This window comes from Micromys minutus (genome assembly GCF_963924665.1).
Source record: "Micromys minutus genome assembly, chromosome: 20".
Taxonomy (NCBI): Eukaryota; Metazoa; Chordata; class Mammalia; order Rodentia; family Muridae; genus Micromys; species Micromys minutus.
Window position 1 is genome coordinate 10831829 of NC_137955.1, and position 16443 is coordinate 10848271.

Here is a 16443-nt window from a genome sequence, read left to right on the forward strand (position 1 = left end):
TATTTACTTTATTTACTTAGTACTACCGATCGATCGATCACTCAGTCAGTGAGCACTCACTGTCTGAGCACTTCCTCACTGAGTACTCACGGAGCCCTTGAACACTTACAGTGTGTCTAATATCAAGGACTCAAAAAGACAGAAATAAACAAAAGGGCCAATCAGATTCTTTGCCTCCCAAAGCTAAATGGAGGAGAAAAGTATAAAAATGCACAAATAGACACTAAGGTGTGTCAGAGTGTGAGCAATGATATCTGGGAACACAGAGGACTTAACTGTGAATGAGGCTCAGCTGCACGGGGCCTGTCTGGGAAAAGGTTGGATTTTCCTTTGAGAGCAATTCAGACACCCTACCCATTTCTAATTACTGTATTAAACACCCTTAGAATGAAGTCAGTAAATACGTTACCTTTATAAATTTTTGATCAATAAGAATCATGGCATCACTACCTCTGAGTTTCAGTGCTGTCTGTCATGTATGGACAAGCTCCTTGGAGGCTGGGGCCTGAGAGGCTGGGGCCTGAGAGGCTGGGGGTAGAGTTGGGCATGGTAGGTGGTTTGCTTAGAATGAGCAAGGCCAGGCTTTAAATCTGTAATTCTAGGAAATCTGCATCTCCCACTAGCATCTGCAAATGTTGCTCTCAGTGTGTCTTGTCTCCCTGTACTTCTGGTCTATTCCAGATGGTACTGGCTGCTTGCTGCCTCTCTCAGTCTAAGTCAATGAGGTGATCAATGGAAAACAAACTTGAAGCTTCCTCTTAGAAAAGCTAGATAAACACTAGGTAGTGTATTATTTAAGAGGATCAAGAAAGAAGAGATCACTAGAATACTGATGAGGTGCAAGTTAAATCATGGCATGAGGCTATATTATGATGTCTTTTTGTGTGCTAGTCCAGCATTTGCCCGGACTGGTAACTTCTGTATTTTGATTGTAGCTTTTTGTATACAAATACAGATAGCTGGGATCACTGTTCAAAAAAATGTTCTTAATCAACTGTTATTTGGGGGTTTTGTTTTTGCTTTTAAGTTCCCAGGTTGGAGTGTTTAATTTCCCTTTTCAGCTTTAAAATCATTTACGTTTCTATTCTTATTAAATTCTCAATAAAATACATGCTTCAGTGCATATAGTTAATATAAGTTTAAATTAATTCCTCTACACTAATTTTTCCTATAATAGAGCAATGTGAGACTTTATATTTTTAAAAAATGTCCCTTAGTATTATATGAAATTACAAAAGTCAGCTAGCAAGCTATCTGAGGATTCATCAGTTTATAGAGTTAATATATTCTTTTGTTTTTTTATCTACATTATAAGATGTGACTAGACTATCCTAGAATCTGTGCTAGAGAAAGCATTTAGTTTATGTCTGTTGGCCAAATGAAGGTTTAAATAAATAAATGTTTACTGGTCTTTGAACTACATGTGAAACATCTAATATGTTCTACATATGTGTAACAAAGCCCAGAGCTAATGCTAAGTGAGGCTTATTTCTTCAGGTACACCAGCATATTGATTTGCTATCACAGCTTGTAGCAAAAGTTGTTCATAATTGATTATATGTGTCTTATTTGGACTCCCCACATTCAACTAGAGGTGCTACTGCCTTTAGAACTTTCCCTCTGTGCCAATGTCAGGGCAGTCTTTGCCCTTGAAGAGCTGATATCTTATGTGACGCCTACTACAGCATAGACAAATGTTTCTTACTTGAATTAAAGTTAAGCAATACTGGGAAAGAGTTCAAGTATGGTTGAGTGTGACACAACCGTTGAAGATGTGACGTTCTGAGCCTCGTTAAATCACACTATGCATGTAGCCCAGTGCCTACAGTGGCAAAGTCAGCTGTTTTAAATATGCTGCAGGTTCAAATTGTTAGAGTAATGATGCAATCCATCGAAAATACTGAGAAACAAGAATCTGTCCTTCCTGCCCTTTTAGATCCAATTAACCAAAGGAAGCTTTGTAATTCCAGACTCTTGCAGCGACAGCTGGTGGAAGGCGGTTGGATGGGGTGGGGGAGGGGCTGTGCTGAAAGGATGCTCTGGGTTCTAAGGAGTTTAGGAGGCAGCAACTTGAGTACCAAACTTAGGGGCATGCTTCTTACAGAGATTTCGTACAAGTGGAAATCGACTGTATGATTTTTTAGGAAGGCCCTGTGTCCCTGGCTTGGTAGTCCTTTCTCTGTGACTGGAGGAAAGGCTGACTGGACAGGGGTAAGAGGTATGAAAAGACGCATCAGACATAATAATTGTTCTTGTAGAAATTTACTTCTATGATCAAAACAGAAATAAAATCAGGTACTTTTTCCTGACAATAAGAAGTACATTTGGTTTTGTTTGCAGAAATACTTCCTTTTTTTTAAGTATTATGCATTTGCTTCATTAAATGATTCTTCTGTGCGTTTTAGGTATTCAGGAATTTAGGTGTCATTCTAGCAGGGTATTGAGTCAATAAAATAAGACATTTCAAAGTAACATGCCTTACAGAGCAGTGTTTAGAACTGTGTTTCAAAAACTACATTAACATCCAGTGAACAAAAGAACACAGTTCTTTGGAATTCATTCATACAGGCATTTCGTTTGGAGACTGTATGATTTACCCAGAGGTAGTTTGAAGCGGAGAGGAGGGTCAGACAGGCACATTGCTGATGGAACCCATATTTTTTCAGTAGTGGCCATGAAGAGTGATGTGCATAACAAATGACTCGGGTAGTATATCTAACCACGGAAATTATATTGTATTTCTCTTTCAAATCTATGTTTTCCTAGTTCTGGGTGTAACCACGAGCCTGACTGGGGGAGGGGAGGGATAGCACAGATGTGATTTACTTTTTGATCACTAGATGGCACCAGACCTCCCTTAGAGAGCACCTCAAGCTAGCTCCCAGCGCAGTCGGGAGAGCTGTGAGGCAGATGTCCTTCCCAAGTGCTTTCAGATTTATTTAAATTATCAGGGTAATAGTCAACAAAATTTCGCAGTTTTAAAGGAGATGGCATTTCTGTTTGTATCTGGGATATATTTACACTGGCAATGACTCACTTTCTTCAGACTTCCTCATAAAGAAGGAAGGAGCTCACACCTGAGGAGAGCAGAGTCCTACTCAGCCAGTTATGTCCTGAGAAAATTAAAATGGGGGTAAGATGAGAGAGTTAAAACAGATGCCTTATGAAGGATAAAATTAAAAAAATAAACTTTATTTCTCTTGGACATCATGGTTAAGCAAACACTTGGGGCACATATTGTCTCAGTGGCCAGTCCCTACACAAACAGCGCTATGTGTCCCCAAAACAGGGATCTATAAAGAGTATTGTATGTCTGCTAAATGAGGACACTTCTTTATAGGAAATGCTATTTATTGTCAGTTCTTGGGATCTAAGTGCCCTTATCTTGTAGATAGAAAAATATAGATGGAATTATTTCTCTTTATTGAGACATTGAAGCATATGAAAACAATACATTTATGACATGTTTTATGATATGATTAAAGCTACTTGCCAATAAATGTGTCAACTCCATTGTCATAGTTTGGAAGTCCAATGCATCATACATTTAGAATGTTAAACATGATTCCTTTTCTAAAATCTGAAAAAAGTGGCCATTTTCAGAATGCGGAGTTGGAAGGGAGTTGGAACACAATATGCATTGTGGTATGTCAACAAAAATTTCATCTGTGATGTCCTTTGGACTTTTTAAGAATAACTTTCTGTAAGTAATTCCCTTCTGGATTTTGGAAGCAAAACTTCAGAGTTAATAAAAATTAAAAGAGATTATGCAAAAAGAATTATAGATGACAATATTTCTCAGTATGGTGAATTGAATTTTGTGTTAGTATTATAACAATATATGAGCTCAATCATAGTAGAGCCAACAATTGAGAAATTTGAAAGGAGTAATATCAGATTATTATCAGATTCATGGACTATATTTTTCTTCTTGGCTCACTGACTCCACTGAATCTTTGTGTTGTGGGTGGTGTGAATTTTTTTACTCCTTCTTCTACAAGTGTCCCTGGGGAGTCATTAGGTAAATGTTTCTAAACTTTCCATAATAATTACCTCTGAGCCCTCCTGTTTTCTGGTTTTGGCCAGTCTTCCTTCTCCAATTCGAGGAAGGAGTTCAGAATGACTTCCAGTTGTAAAATGAAATACAAATCTAATTTCCCACTTATTCTGTTTGTGTGGTCTTGGCAAGCTTTACGTGCCTGACAGGGCATCCAGTTGCAAAGAAAAATAGGAGTCTGCCTCAACTGCAGTTCCATCCTTGCCTTTTAGTCTAGAGCTTTACCAGAATTCATGGACAGTCCAAAGATACAACCGATATCTCCAAGACCATGCTGTACACCAGGAGTAATGCATTTACATGTATTTGAACTGGAGGTTTTAGTCATTTAGAAAGTTGACTTTTTTCTGCGTGTGTGTATATGTGCGTGAACACTTATGGATGTGAATACATACATATTATGCTTGCTCTGGCTTACACATAAAGGACAAAGGATGGTCTCAGGCATTGCTCTTCACTTTCTATCTTGTTTGAGAGACTGTCAGAGACTAGCCTACAAGCTTCTGGAGGTTCCTTTGTCTCTGCTTCCCATCTCTCTGTAAGAACACTAGGATTACAGACTCTTTCATGATAGGTGTCTGTTTTTATGTGAGGTCTTGAGATCCAAAGTCAGATCGTCCTTCCTGTACATCAAGCACCATTGGCCCAGCCCCTCATTTAGAAACATCTAAAGATTCCAACATTTGTTCAGTGCATGATGAATTTGTTTACAGCATTAATGGTGTGCAATGTTTTCCTTTTATAGAAAATCAAATAAGTTTATTAATTAATAGGCATCTTTAAATTTTCAGAGCTTTTTTTTTTTGTTGTTGTTAAACTTTATATCGACTTTGTGTTTCTATTACCTGTTTACTTCCAGACAATCAGAAATCTGACTACTTAAAACAAAAGATCTCTTTTCTAGGCTGAAGAGGAGGATCACTGATTAAGACTGTTCATTGTCTTATCAGAGGACCAGAGTTCAGATCCCAGCACCCATAGCCAGTAGCTTACAAATGTCTATTAACTTTAGCTCAAAGAATCTGGCATCCCCTTCTGGCCTTATCAGGAACCCAAACGTGCACATACGCACATGCATGCACACACACATGTACATGCAAATGAAAAAAAAAATCTTAAGAGTTCTTCTTTTTTTTTTTTTTTAAAGAAAAAACAGTCTTCTTTTACGACCTGCCTGCCTGGGTTATAATTTGAGTCTTTGAGGATTTTTTTTTTTTCTGTGATCTTTGGCTTTGGAGAAGTCAGGCTACATTTAGCTACAACCAGATGAGAATCTAACCCTACACCTCCACTTGGCTCCCTTAACTGGTAATTGAAGTGGATGGGTTGAGCCAGGGGAGGAATGCTGGTCTTGTTACCTGGACCACCGTGCTGCACTTCATGGCCAGAGCTCCTTTCTTATGATTCTTCATATGAATTTTACAATATCATATGTGCTGAAAATTGGTATATGCTGAGTATATGAACTAAAAAAATTAATTAGAGTGATAACTAAAGAACAGTATCCATCATTACATTCATTACATCATAGAAAATGTTGATACTAATACTTGATGGAGTGGTTTTTCTCCTGTCTTTATTGGATTTCTCCCAAAGAATAATAAAATTCTGTAATCATAAATTCAAGCCAAAAGCTAAAAAATAATAAATAGCCTAGAGTTCTGTCTTTCATTTTTAAAAACAGAATAAAAATAATAGCTGATATGTATACTGCCTTTCAAAGAAGTTGATCTAATGACTTATCAGTAAGTGCTAATGTATATATATATATATATATATATATATATATATATATATATATATATATATGTATATGTATATGTATATTCGCAATTCAAATAAAACTGCATTCAAATAATACCACAATATTATTATTATCTCTTTTTTTCATTTTTGAAAAATATATAATACAGCTTTTAATTCTATAGTATTCCAAATGTAAATGTTTATTCCTAAGGAGATATGACCTTCAGGAAAGCCTATTTGTATTATATGAACTATGTTATAGTATTACCTGTAAGATCCTTGAAAGAAGTGGGGTCTCAGAAGTACACGGTGAGATTAAGGAAGATGCTCATAGGTTCTCCATTGCACAGAGCATGTCAGGCTTTGTACTTGCTTGCTTGTATTTAGTCATCTGATTTAAAATATGTGTTCATTTCAATTATCCTAAAATGACACAGAAAATATTATTCTTTACTCTCAGAGGGAAGTGTCAAGATTTCACACAACTGAAGTGTTTTCTTATTATCACCTAATAGATATGAGGTGAATTAAGTAACTCCAGTCTGTGTATAGCTTCCCTATGATCTGAAGTCTGTGGCTGGGTAGGATTCCCACGAATTCGCACATCAAGGTTTCATACAGAGGGAAGAACTGTCACAAAGGCACAACCGAGGGAGGCATGGCATGGTTTCAGGAAAATGTTCATGGCCAGTGAGCTCACAGTCAGGCTGAAGAGAGCCAGCAGGCAGATGGCACTGGGATGCTGCAGGAAGACCCATCTGGAAAGCTTTCATTGGAGCACCAGAGATGCAGTTGGTCAAAAAACATTAATGCCTCTGGATTACTTGGGAGTAGGGGTTAATGACTGCCCACATCTGGTGAGAACTGGTGTGTAAGAAGCCAGGGCTGGATATTAGAGACATTTTGGAACATATGTCACCCTAGTACAAAAAGGAGCATGATGAGGAAGGAGCAAAGTGTCATCAGAGGTCACATCAAGGTTCAGGCTTGAGTGACAGGGAAGACAGAAATTAAAAAAAAAAAAAAAAAAAAAAAAAATCAAGAAAATACTGAACTGGAGGGTGTGTGTTAAGAAGCTGTCTGTTGTGAACGTGAGTGTGAGTATGAGTGTAAGTGTGAGCAGGGCCTGCCAGTAACTAAGTCTTATTGAAATCAGGCAACACCCACATAACTGTGCTTCTGGAAGCCATTGAGATGTTAGGTATTTTGAGGACAGATGAGGGGATGGCAGATGACTATTTCAGAGGGCACATAGGTAGATGCCAAGTCACTGAAGAGGAACTGGACTTGGGTGACAGCATTAGGAAGAGGTGACAACAGAGCCATGTTCTGATGACCCCTGCAGAGCTTCACCAAAGAGAGAAGAGCATGCATAAGTCACCCAGTCTTTACCACTCACCTGATGAACAGAAATGGGGCATTCTGGTTTTGTTTTATTCTTAAGATATATTTAATTCAGTGAGAAGAGGGAGATTTATAGTGACCCCCACTATCTTAGCACTGACATTTTATTAAAGACCCAGATGTTAATTTTGAATTCAATTCACATATTCCCCTACCATATCAAAGTTTACTCTTGTTGCAGCCCCCCCCCCCCAGGCTTTATAAAGACAGGAGTTCGTCAGGGGAAAGAGTGGCTATTTGTCCATGGTTGTATATGGTGTCCAATCTCAATCTCAGGCCCATCCTTTGTACTTTCTGTTCCTTAGAAGTAGGCCTTGGTGACGGGCAGGGGCACAATTCCAGAAAATGAGGTCTAGGGGAAGTTCTGTTAGATGCTCAAGAACAGCCTCTGTTCTGTGCAGCTGTGATGCCAACCAAGGATCTTATAGGTAAAGTAGTACCCTTCTCATAGGTTCATGGGGGTTGGGGGAGCAGAGGGGGTCTTGACACATCAGGGTCATAAGCAAAGAAACGCGGCTCAGTTCTTCCATGCAACAGCCATAGCCCCTGAGTCAATTCTGTAGAACAATCTCTGTACTTTTTGTTAGCCAGAACTCAGTTTTTACTCGTGTCTAATACCGTGGTTCTGTTCTTAGAAACTCTGTGTGCAAAATGATGAAAGATATTAAATTGCCATTTTAATGTTATTCCTGTATTTGTAAAAATAATTCCCAAGCCAATGGTCAAAAAGGTTGAAGGAGGGATATCTTTTTATCAAGGAAGCAAAGCCTTTGGAACAGTGATGAAACTCTCACGTAGAGATATTGAGAAACCTCAAACTAAGCCCGACAGTGTCTGTGTTCTGCTAAGCCATTCTCAGTAGGCAAATCAAAATTTGAGCAGGACACAAAGTTTACCCGGAAGGAAGTATCCACCCTCATTGCCAATTCAAGGGACTTCTCTGTTTTCACTGTTCATTTTGGTAGTTTCCTGAGCTTTCGCCTGAACCACGCAGATACATTATTCATTTCCATAGCACCTAGGGTCCTGCACTGTAATGTGTTTAGAGCATGCGCAGAAGGCTGTGCATGCTCATAAGAACAGAGTGCTGGCGTCTGTCATGTGGGAGAAGGGCTGGAATACTGATGAGATGTTTGGAGCTCGCTCTGGCGTCAGGTTCGCCCCGTGCATCCACCATGGCCCTAATGCAGTCGGGCTAATTAGAAGTCATCTCTCTCATTCTTTCCAGAGCCTAAGAATCCAGAGAGCTGTGGGGACGGATTCTTAAGCAATTGTGCAATCTACCATCATGAGAGCGTTTTACAATTCAGTTGCTCAGTCTTATTAAAATCTGCTGCTCAGTAGTCTTTCAATCCCAGGAAGCCCTGTTGTGTTCTGCTTTGAAAAAAAAAAAGAAAAAAAGAAAAAGAAAAAAAACCAAGCAGCAATGGCATCCAAATACTGACAGAATGTTCTGATTTCTCTTTAGAATGGGTTTTAAGCCTAGTAGGTGGGATTCTTTTAAATCTTGTGGAAAAAAAAATTTTTAATGGGATTCTGTTTAATAAACTGCAATTAACAGTAGAGGAACCCACACATTGCTTCTTTTAAAGTGACATTTTTTTAAAAAGACTTCTTGTATTCTCAAGGGAAAGTCCTATTAAAATGTCTTCAGATTCCTGAGAGAGGGAAGAGTCAGACCCTGTCTGAATTTACAAGAGCTTAGGTTATTTCTGAACACGGCAGTACGGCTATAACAAACACCACGGGGTGTTCTACAAATAGTAAAAAAGAAATTATTTTACATACATAGAAGCTGCCTAGGATGCTACAGATTTGGAGTCCATTGGGGGCCGGATTTCTTGATGATTCAAGGCACCTTTGTGCTATATCCTTATATAGACACAGGATTCTCTGGGGGTCTCTTCTAGGAGTACATCCATCCATGCAGTTTCGGTTTTCACGCTCTGATGACCCCACAAAGCCTTTCTCGAGACCTCCACACTAGGGTCAGAATTTTAACATGCATAATTTGGGCCCCAGTGGTCATTTTGCCTTTTCTGCTATGCTTCCCCATAGTATCTGTTGGGTTCATAGTTCACATGAACGCTAAGTAATAATAAAAATACAGCTAGAGGGTTGGAGTCTGAATGCAGTACAGTCATGGGCCTTCTTCCCGTAGATTGGTGTCTGGGCAGAATTTTTTTTGAAGGCAGGGCTGGGGAAGATGAGAGGTTTAGTGTGGCCTGAGGCAGATAAAGTCTATTCATAGGAAAGTAAGATAATTACTCCATCAACTTCAAGTTGCTTAGAATGTCAATGTCAATAGTGGTCCTTGGAGCTCTGTAACCAGACTGTGGCAATTACAAAACCACAAAGCAAAAAATGAATGTCCATTAGGGTTGGCGACAAGGTTGCTTTCAAATTGTGAACTCCGGAATACCTGGAGGCAGCTTCAGGTCTGTGATGTGTTTATTGCTGCTGTCCTTGGAGAACTCTAGGGAGACAGACAGATAATATTCATCTAGTGATATTTCAATTTCATTATTTGTATGAACTAGTTGGGTCCAGTTTGGTAGGAGCATGTCACTCTAGTTGTCTAGAGATTGTGGCAATGCAAGCCATGGCCACCTTTTATTACTGAATAGGCGTATGACTTTACTGGTTTACTGTGGAGATTAGCAATATAGTTCAGCTATCATTCTAGGGTGTGCCATAACATTCCAAAAAGTACTGTCTATGGAAAAATCGCTATCCATCAATAGTGATAATGATAGGGGTGGTTCATTAAATGGATATAGAATCTTCTTTCCATATACAAAGTGAGAGTTGTCTTAAATAAGATGTCCAATTTCATCTGTTTTGTCTACACACTCACAATACGTGTACACAGTCTCTCTTTCTCTCTCTCTCTCTCTCTCTCTCTCTCTCACACACACACACACACACACACACACACACACAAAACTTTCTTCTTGGACTTGAAATTGACCTTTAAACCAAGAATTTTCAACTATTTCATTTTTCAGATGGTTTTGTTTTATTTTTTTTTTTTAACTTTTAACAAGTTCAAGAACTGGACCAGGGCTGTGACTCAGTGGTAGAGTATGTATTTAGCATGGAGAGGCATGGCTCTGGAACCACACATAGAGAAGTCATGAAACCTTTTTCTTTTTTTATCAATTTTGATCTCGCACAAAGCCTCAGTTCATTGCAACCAGATGAAACAGAGGCATCCTCATGGACTCGGATAGAGGAGTTGAAGCATAAAGCATCACTTTGCCTCTTAGATACTGTTTTCCTTAAAGTATTAGCAAGGGAATCGATACGTCTGAATCCCATATCTGTGGTACCAATTCAGTGAGTCTGTCTGTGATGGTGAGGATGCTGTTCATGCTGGAGTCCCCCCCGCCCCCCCGGAGTTCCCTGTCCACACACTCTGTCCATCAGGACAGCATCTCAAGAACACGCAAAAGGTTTGTTTTTTCCTCTGTAATAACACTATCTCATGTAGGGCTCAACTTTATGTTTTCTGTAGACGGTTTTCCTATGTCTCTCCATGTTTTCCTACTTTCAAATCACTGGTTAATAGTTCCTAAGCTTTGAAATCTGGTATGTCAACAACAAAGGAAAACTCAAGTTAGGTTCTGCCTAAGTATTCTGAGTTAGGTGATATAAACTTATGTTAATATGCAACTTAAGAAATGAGTACAAGGACTGAAGGGACATCTCAGCAGTTAAGAGTGTTTGCTGCTCTTACAGAGGCCTTGAATTCAGTTTCCAGCAACCACGTCAGGCAGGTTTGCAAACACCTATAAATTCAGGTCTAGGAGATTAAGACCGTTTTGGAGGCCCCATGGGCACTCATGCCAATATGCGCATATTCACACGCATAAATGAAATGAAATATTTTGAAGCATGAAAATAAAAATGAATATATGTAGATAGATATATAGATATACCCACTTATATTTTCTTTTAATTCTTTATCACATGCACACAATACCATTGCTATTGTTTTTGTGTGTGATGTAACTTGAACTCGGGGCCTCATATATGTTAAGTATACTCTCTACTATTGAATAGAGCCGAAGCCCCTTCAATTTTGAAAACTGTTGAGTGATTAATATATCCTTTTATTGCCAAAATAAGTATATTCCTTCAGAGTACCTTGGCTGATCAGCAAATCATGTTTGTAGCAATTTGTGTTGTAGGCTACCTAGTTCAACATCAACACCATAATAAGTATCCTGAAATGTAAGTCTACAGCACTCCTCCTGACGTATCCCAGTAAGCAAGGGTGACTGGTCTTCTAAGAAAGGAAGGAGGGGTCTGCACACGTGGTCCCTCCAGCTTCAGCCCACCAGTCCATTGTATCTTGGTGGCTGAAAAACCTTTGGAAGTTTTCCTACCTAGAAAGATTTCTTCTCAATATCATGGTAGTTTCTAAAGAAATTAAGATGAAGGAAATGCTTTAAAAACTGGACCAACAAACACTGGTTCTTGTGGTTTGAATTTTCAAATTAAATTCTTTAGAGTGTGAGTGGGGGATGGAGACACTTCCTGCATATACTCTGAGATGGGTGAAGGCTAAATAAAGTAGGGGCCAGGCTGAAGGACACGCTCTCCTCTTAACCTCTGCCAGGCCTGTCATACTCACTGTCTTCAGATTTCTGCTGTATATTTTGATCCTGTCTCCACAGCAGTTGCTTACGAATGTGTTGCCAATAATGACACTAAAAATGTGGTGAGCATATAAATAGATCTTTCTCCTGCAGAGATGCTGATATTTAGAAAGTCTTAGGAGGTTCTGGCAGGATGAAGATACAGTAAAAACAGTTTGCTTATCGAAAAAACAAAACCCTAATAGTCATAAAGATCAAACTACAATTTACTAAATATCCACCGTGTAATAAAATAATTATTGAATTTTTCCCTCATGTGATAAGGATAAGTTTTAAAATTGATATTCCTATTTGAAAATGACCCAGGAAAGTAGACAAAGGTGGATGACTTCTAAATGTGTCTCCTGTGTAACTTTGTATTCACGCTATGGGAAGGCAAATCATGAAGTATACAGTGAGCACTGAGTCACAATAAATACCCTTTTGAAGGATTTCTTAGTTCATTTATTTGACATCATAAAATTTATGTTCATTATGAGAAGCCGTCTGGATATCCATCCGTGTTACAGCTGTTTCTTCAAACAGCTGTTTGAGCAAAGTCAGCAGTCTGCAATTTAGGAACCCTAGTTTGAAAGTAAGAAAATGAAGGGGAAAAAAAGTAAGAAAATGAACAAAGCACCACTCCCCAACTCCAGCTTTAAAACAAGCCAAAATACTTGTGTTCATCTTCCTTCTAGTATAAAACAAACTACCCAACTTACTGTTACCTGATTCTTCCAAACAAACAAAGCAGGAGAGAGGCAGTGGGCCCAGGCAACAGGAATGTTCTTCTATGTGTGATTAATTCTGGACAGTGTCAGGTTCTATCTATATATCTTGATATGGAAATTAATCATATTTAACAGTGTTTACTGAAGCACACATTTACGCATCAAATATTATCTCCAAGGATATAAGCCTGTTTCTTGTTATTTAAACATGTGGTAAAGATGGCCCTGGCATGCTGTTTATGCAGGCCTCCTGTCATATGTGACACTTCGGCGGGAGAGAAAACATAGGGCCTCTGAGTTGAATTCTCAGCATGATGCTTGCTTTCTTATTCATCTTCATTAATACAAATCAGCATCCTACTGACATTACCACCGCCATTTTGTTCATCCCAGGTCCTGGTTAGTCCTTTAACTTAATGGGGAAGGATTTAGCATCCTTTAGTTTTAAAACCTTAAATCTTTCATCTAACTTTCTGAACATTGACATAAAGCTAAGAGAGAGAGGTTCCACTTCCAACCTCGTGTGACAAAACTGTAGCCAATTTTAGGCACATTAAAAACATTTTTTAAATCATATTCAGGATTAATGCATTAAAACATAACTGTTTTATGTTTAGACTTAGATATCACCTCAAATATAACTCATTACAAATATGTCAATATTCAGAAATCTCAAATTCAATATACATAACAATTTTGTATAAGTGATACACAACAATAGAGCTCCCAGATATTATCTGATAACTTGCTCTCTGATGCAAAAGCTATTTTCTATGATCAAAAAATTAATTTTATTTGCTGATTATAAATGCCATTTAGTTTGCTCAGAAATTAAACTTTTGAACATGTTCATGAAAACTTTGCAAGAGTAAATAAGGCATGCTAAACCTTAAGGAAAATCCCTGCAGGAATATTGTGAAGAGAAAGGAAAAGTTGGTAATAAGACTGCCAAAGGTCGCTTTGGCCCTTGATACTGCAATTGCAGCAGTGAACTCACCCTTTCTGTCACTAGCCATGAGCTGACTGGCCAGTAGGGGACACTCTAGGCGTTCTCATAGCTAAGAGATGAGTTGAAGCTTGAGGAAATAATACAGACCATCTTTTCATATAGCTGTCTTCTCTATGACCTCGGGCACCCTACTTAATGTTTAGTCTTTGCGGTGACTTCCTCTGAACAACTTTTTAAGCAACTTTTATATCATTTATTTGACTTTGTGTATCCTTGCCAGGAGCCTGTACTTCATTAAATGAAATATACAGACCAAAACTAATCATTGCGTGTGGGAGTGGGGTGGTCGTCTCAAACCCTGAGGTTGAATTTCAGATATCCTCAAAAAACAGAACTTCATATAACTACAGAACTCTCCTCACCTTAGAAAAGCAAAAGATGATCACATTAAATTAATCTAAAGATCCTGCCAGGATGCACTGACTTTAGAAGAGAGGTGGACGTTAGGAAGTAGAAATTGGAGCAGAAGGAGAGAACACAATTTCCTTCATTATCCATCCTTGAAGAAAAAGGCAAATAAATTGGATTCAAACGATTTTCCTGAAAACAAAACTTAGAAAGCATATACTTTTATTGGAAGCATGTGTTGGTAGATACACTCTGCCTACAAACACTGGGCAGAAAACTTTCCCTGGAGTACGTTTTGACACCTCTGAAGTGTGTCCTGCAGGGTTAAGAATCAGAAGGGATTATTTTAGTGTTCTAAGCACATTCTTGTCGAGAGACTCTGTGTGTAGGCACTGCACTGCTGATAGAGGAAGCAATCAGAGCCCAAGGGTGCAAAGCAGCCATTGAACTATTTCATCTGTGCTGTAGCCGTGAACCAGCCCTTTGGTGGGATGAGTACGAAAGTTAAAATAAATGACCTGTTCATTGTGACTGATGCCTATGGGCATGATGGTGGATTACTTGGGGTCACCTGACACAGGTCAGAAAGAGACAGCAAAGTATTAGAAAGTATTTTTAAACAGACTATCCTGGGGGTTCCTAACCTGTGAGGAATCTCACCCTATTTCAAGAGCATTCTGGAAGCTATGTTTTGAGGGCTTGGAAGTTGGGAGAAGCGTTGTCCATTGTGGTTTTAGTTTTTGTCATTTTTTTCTGTTCATTTTTTTTTCAGAAGAACCTGAAATGTGATGTGTCACTTTTCTTTACTGATATCCTGATCCTAAGCATCCAGCTTTTCTGTGCCTTTCTTTCTCATTCTTAAGTGAGACAGCATTTCATTTCCCTTCTGTTCACCTTGTTCTTTTAGTTCTTGGAAAGATGTAGACATGTCAGCTACATATTCATCCACAGGGACCCTGTGGGTCTGTTCATCTCTGAAGTGATTCAGTCTCAGCCATTTAGCTCATCAAAGACATATTTGTTAGAAATCTGAAAGGGGGTATTTCTCTTGGTGCTGGTCAGTTGAGGTGAGCGGTAGCTGCTCCAGTCATGGGGGGCAGACAGTGGCTGGGTCAGCTGCTAGTGGGGTGCCATGCTTGTGGCTGTTCACTCTGAGTGTAGCCCTCAATTCCAGGCCTTTTCTCAGGGGACCAACAGAAAAAGCAGTGATGGCAAAAGTGGGGAATAGAATGTAAGTGCTACCTGGACTCTGCAGATGGTTACCTGAACATGCAGCTTGCGAATTGGAAGCATATACAAATGGGGGTGTTGTCTGGATAAGTTCTAATAAGATGTAATAATGTTCTTTATATCAGAGGCATTGAAGAAGAGGTAGAAGATGAGGACATTTGCATATGTGTGTGTGTGTTATATTTCTATACAATAACGTTTTTGCAAAAAATCTGCAAAGGAGAGAGAAGGGGGAGGAAGAGATACATCCGCATGGGTACACACACACACACACACACACAGAGAGAGAGAGAGAGAGAGAGAGAGACCTAGAAGGGGGACATTTTACTTATTCATTGAAAAAATATTTTTCTAGGGTAGGGGTTGAACTTGGGGTGAATATTTCTACCACACGGAGCTTCTGATTAGATAGTGAATACTCAGTCCTGAAAAATCTAAATTGCATTACGCTTTTCTTAAAACAGCCCTGCATATGTATACACACACATTGGCCTTGTATCAACCATGCAATGATACAATGATACAATGATACTTCATCCTCACTGACCTCAGTGTCAGCTGAGGAGGCGCAGACCTAAGTGCCTCTTCTAAAATCCAGCCCCCTAGTTTGGATTCTTGAGAAAACAGAAAGGAGTAGAATTTCAAAGCTTAGAGTATTAACCAGAAGTTCGGCATTAATAATACTTTTCATGGGGCACGTTAGTAAATTATATACTCAGGAATCTGAGTTTTAAAATAATTTTTAATCTGTACAAATGAAGAGAGTAATATTTTCCTATTATCTATAGGTGCATCATTAAAAATGACATATGAAAATTGGAAGGTGACATTTGATTATGGCTGTGCCTGCTGTCATGTACTCACATGGCAGATTATGTGTAGCAATTATTTTCCAGTATAGAAATTCCAATTAAAATTATTTATTAAAAATTTTACCCTAATGGCAATCTAGCAAATAATTTTAAGCTCATACATATGCTTATATGTTGCTTAGGAGTTCTAAACCACATTTAGAATATATGTAATAAATAAATTCAAATATTTTCAAAACCAATGATCTCTTTTGTCCTAATTTGAAAAGAATATTAAAATGTTAATTAAAATCAAATTGTTAAATAATAAAATGATTTAACCCCTCCCCGTTGTATTATAAAACTAAATTAAAACTCTTGCCTAGAGAAGATTTGTAAGTATTTGTATTTATTTTATGGTTTGCTATTCTGATCTTTTCAGTGGCACTCAGGTAAGGCAGGTGAAGGAAGATGTGGTTGGGTA

The 16443-nt window shown here is 38.6% G+C and overlaps 1 protein-coding gene across 2 annotated transcripts in view; it reads left to right on the forward strand.

Annotated features, from left to right (window-relative positions):
* The window catches only part of PDE4D (phosphodiesterase 4D), a gene marked incomplete at its 5' end in the record, with an annotated part of 1034128 nt that overhangs the window by 476771 nt on the left and 540914 nt on the right, over window positions 1-16443 (forward strand). The window lies entirely within an intron of this gene.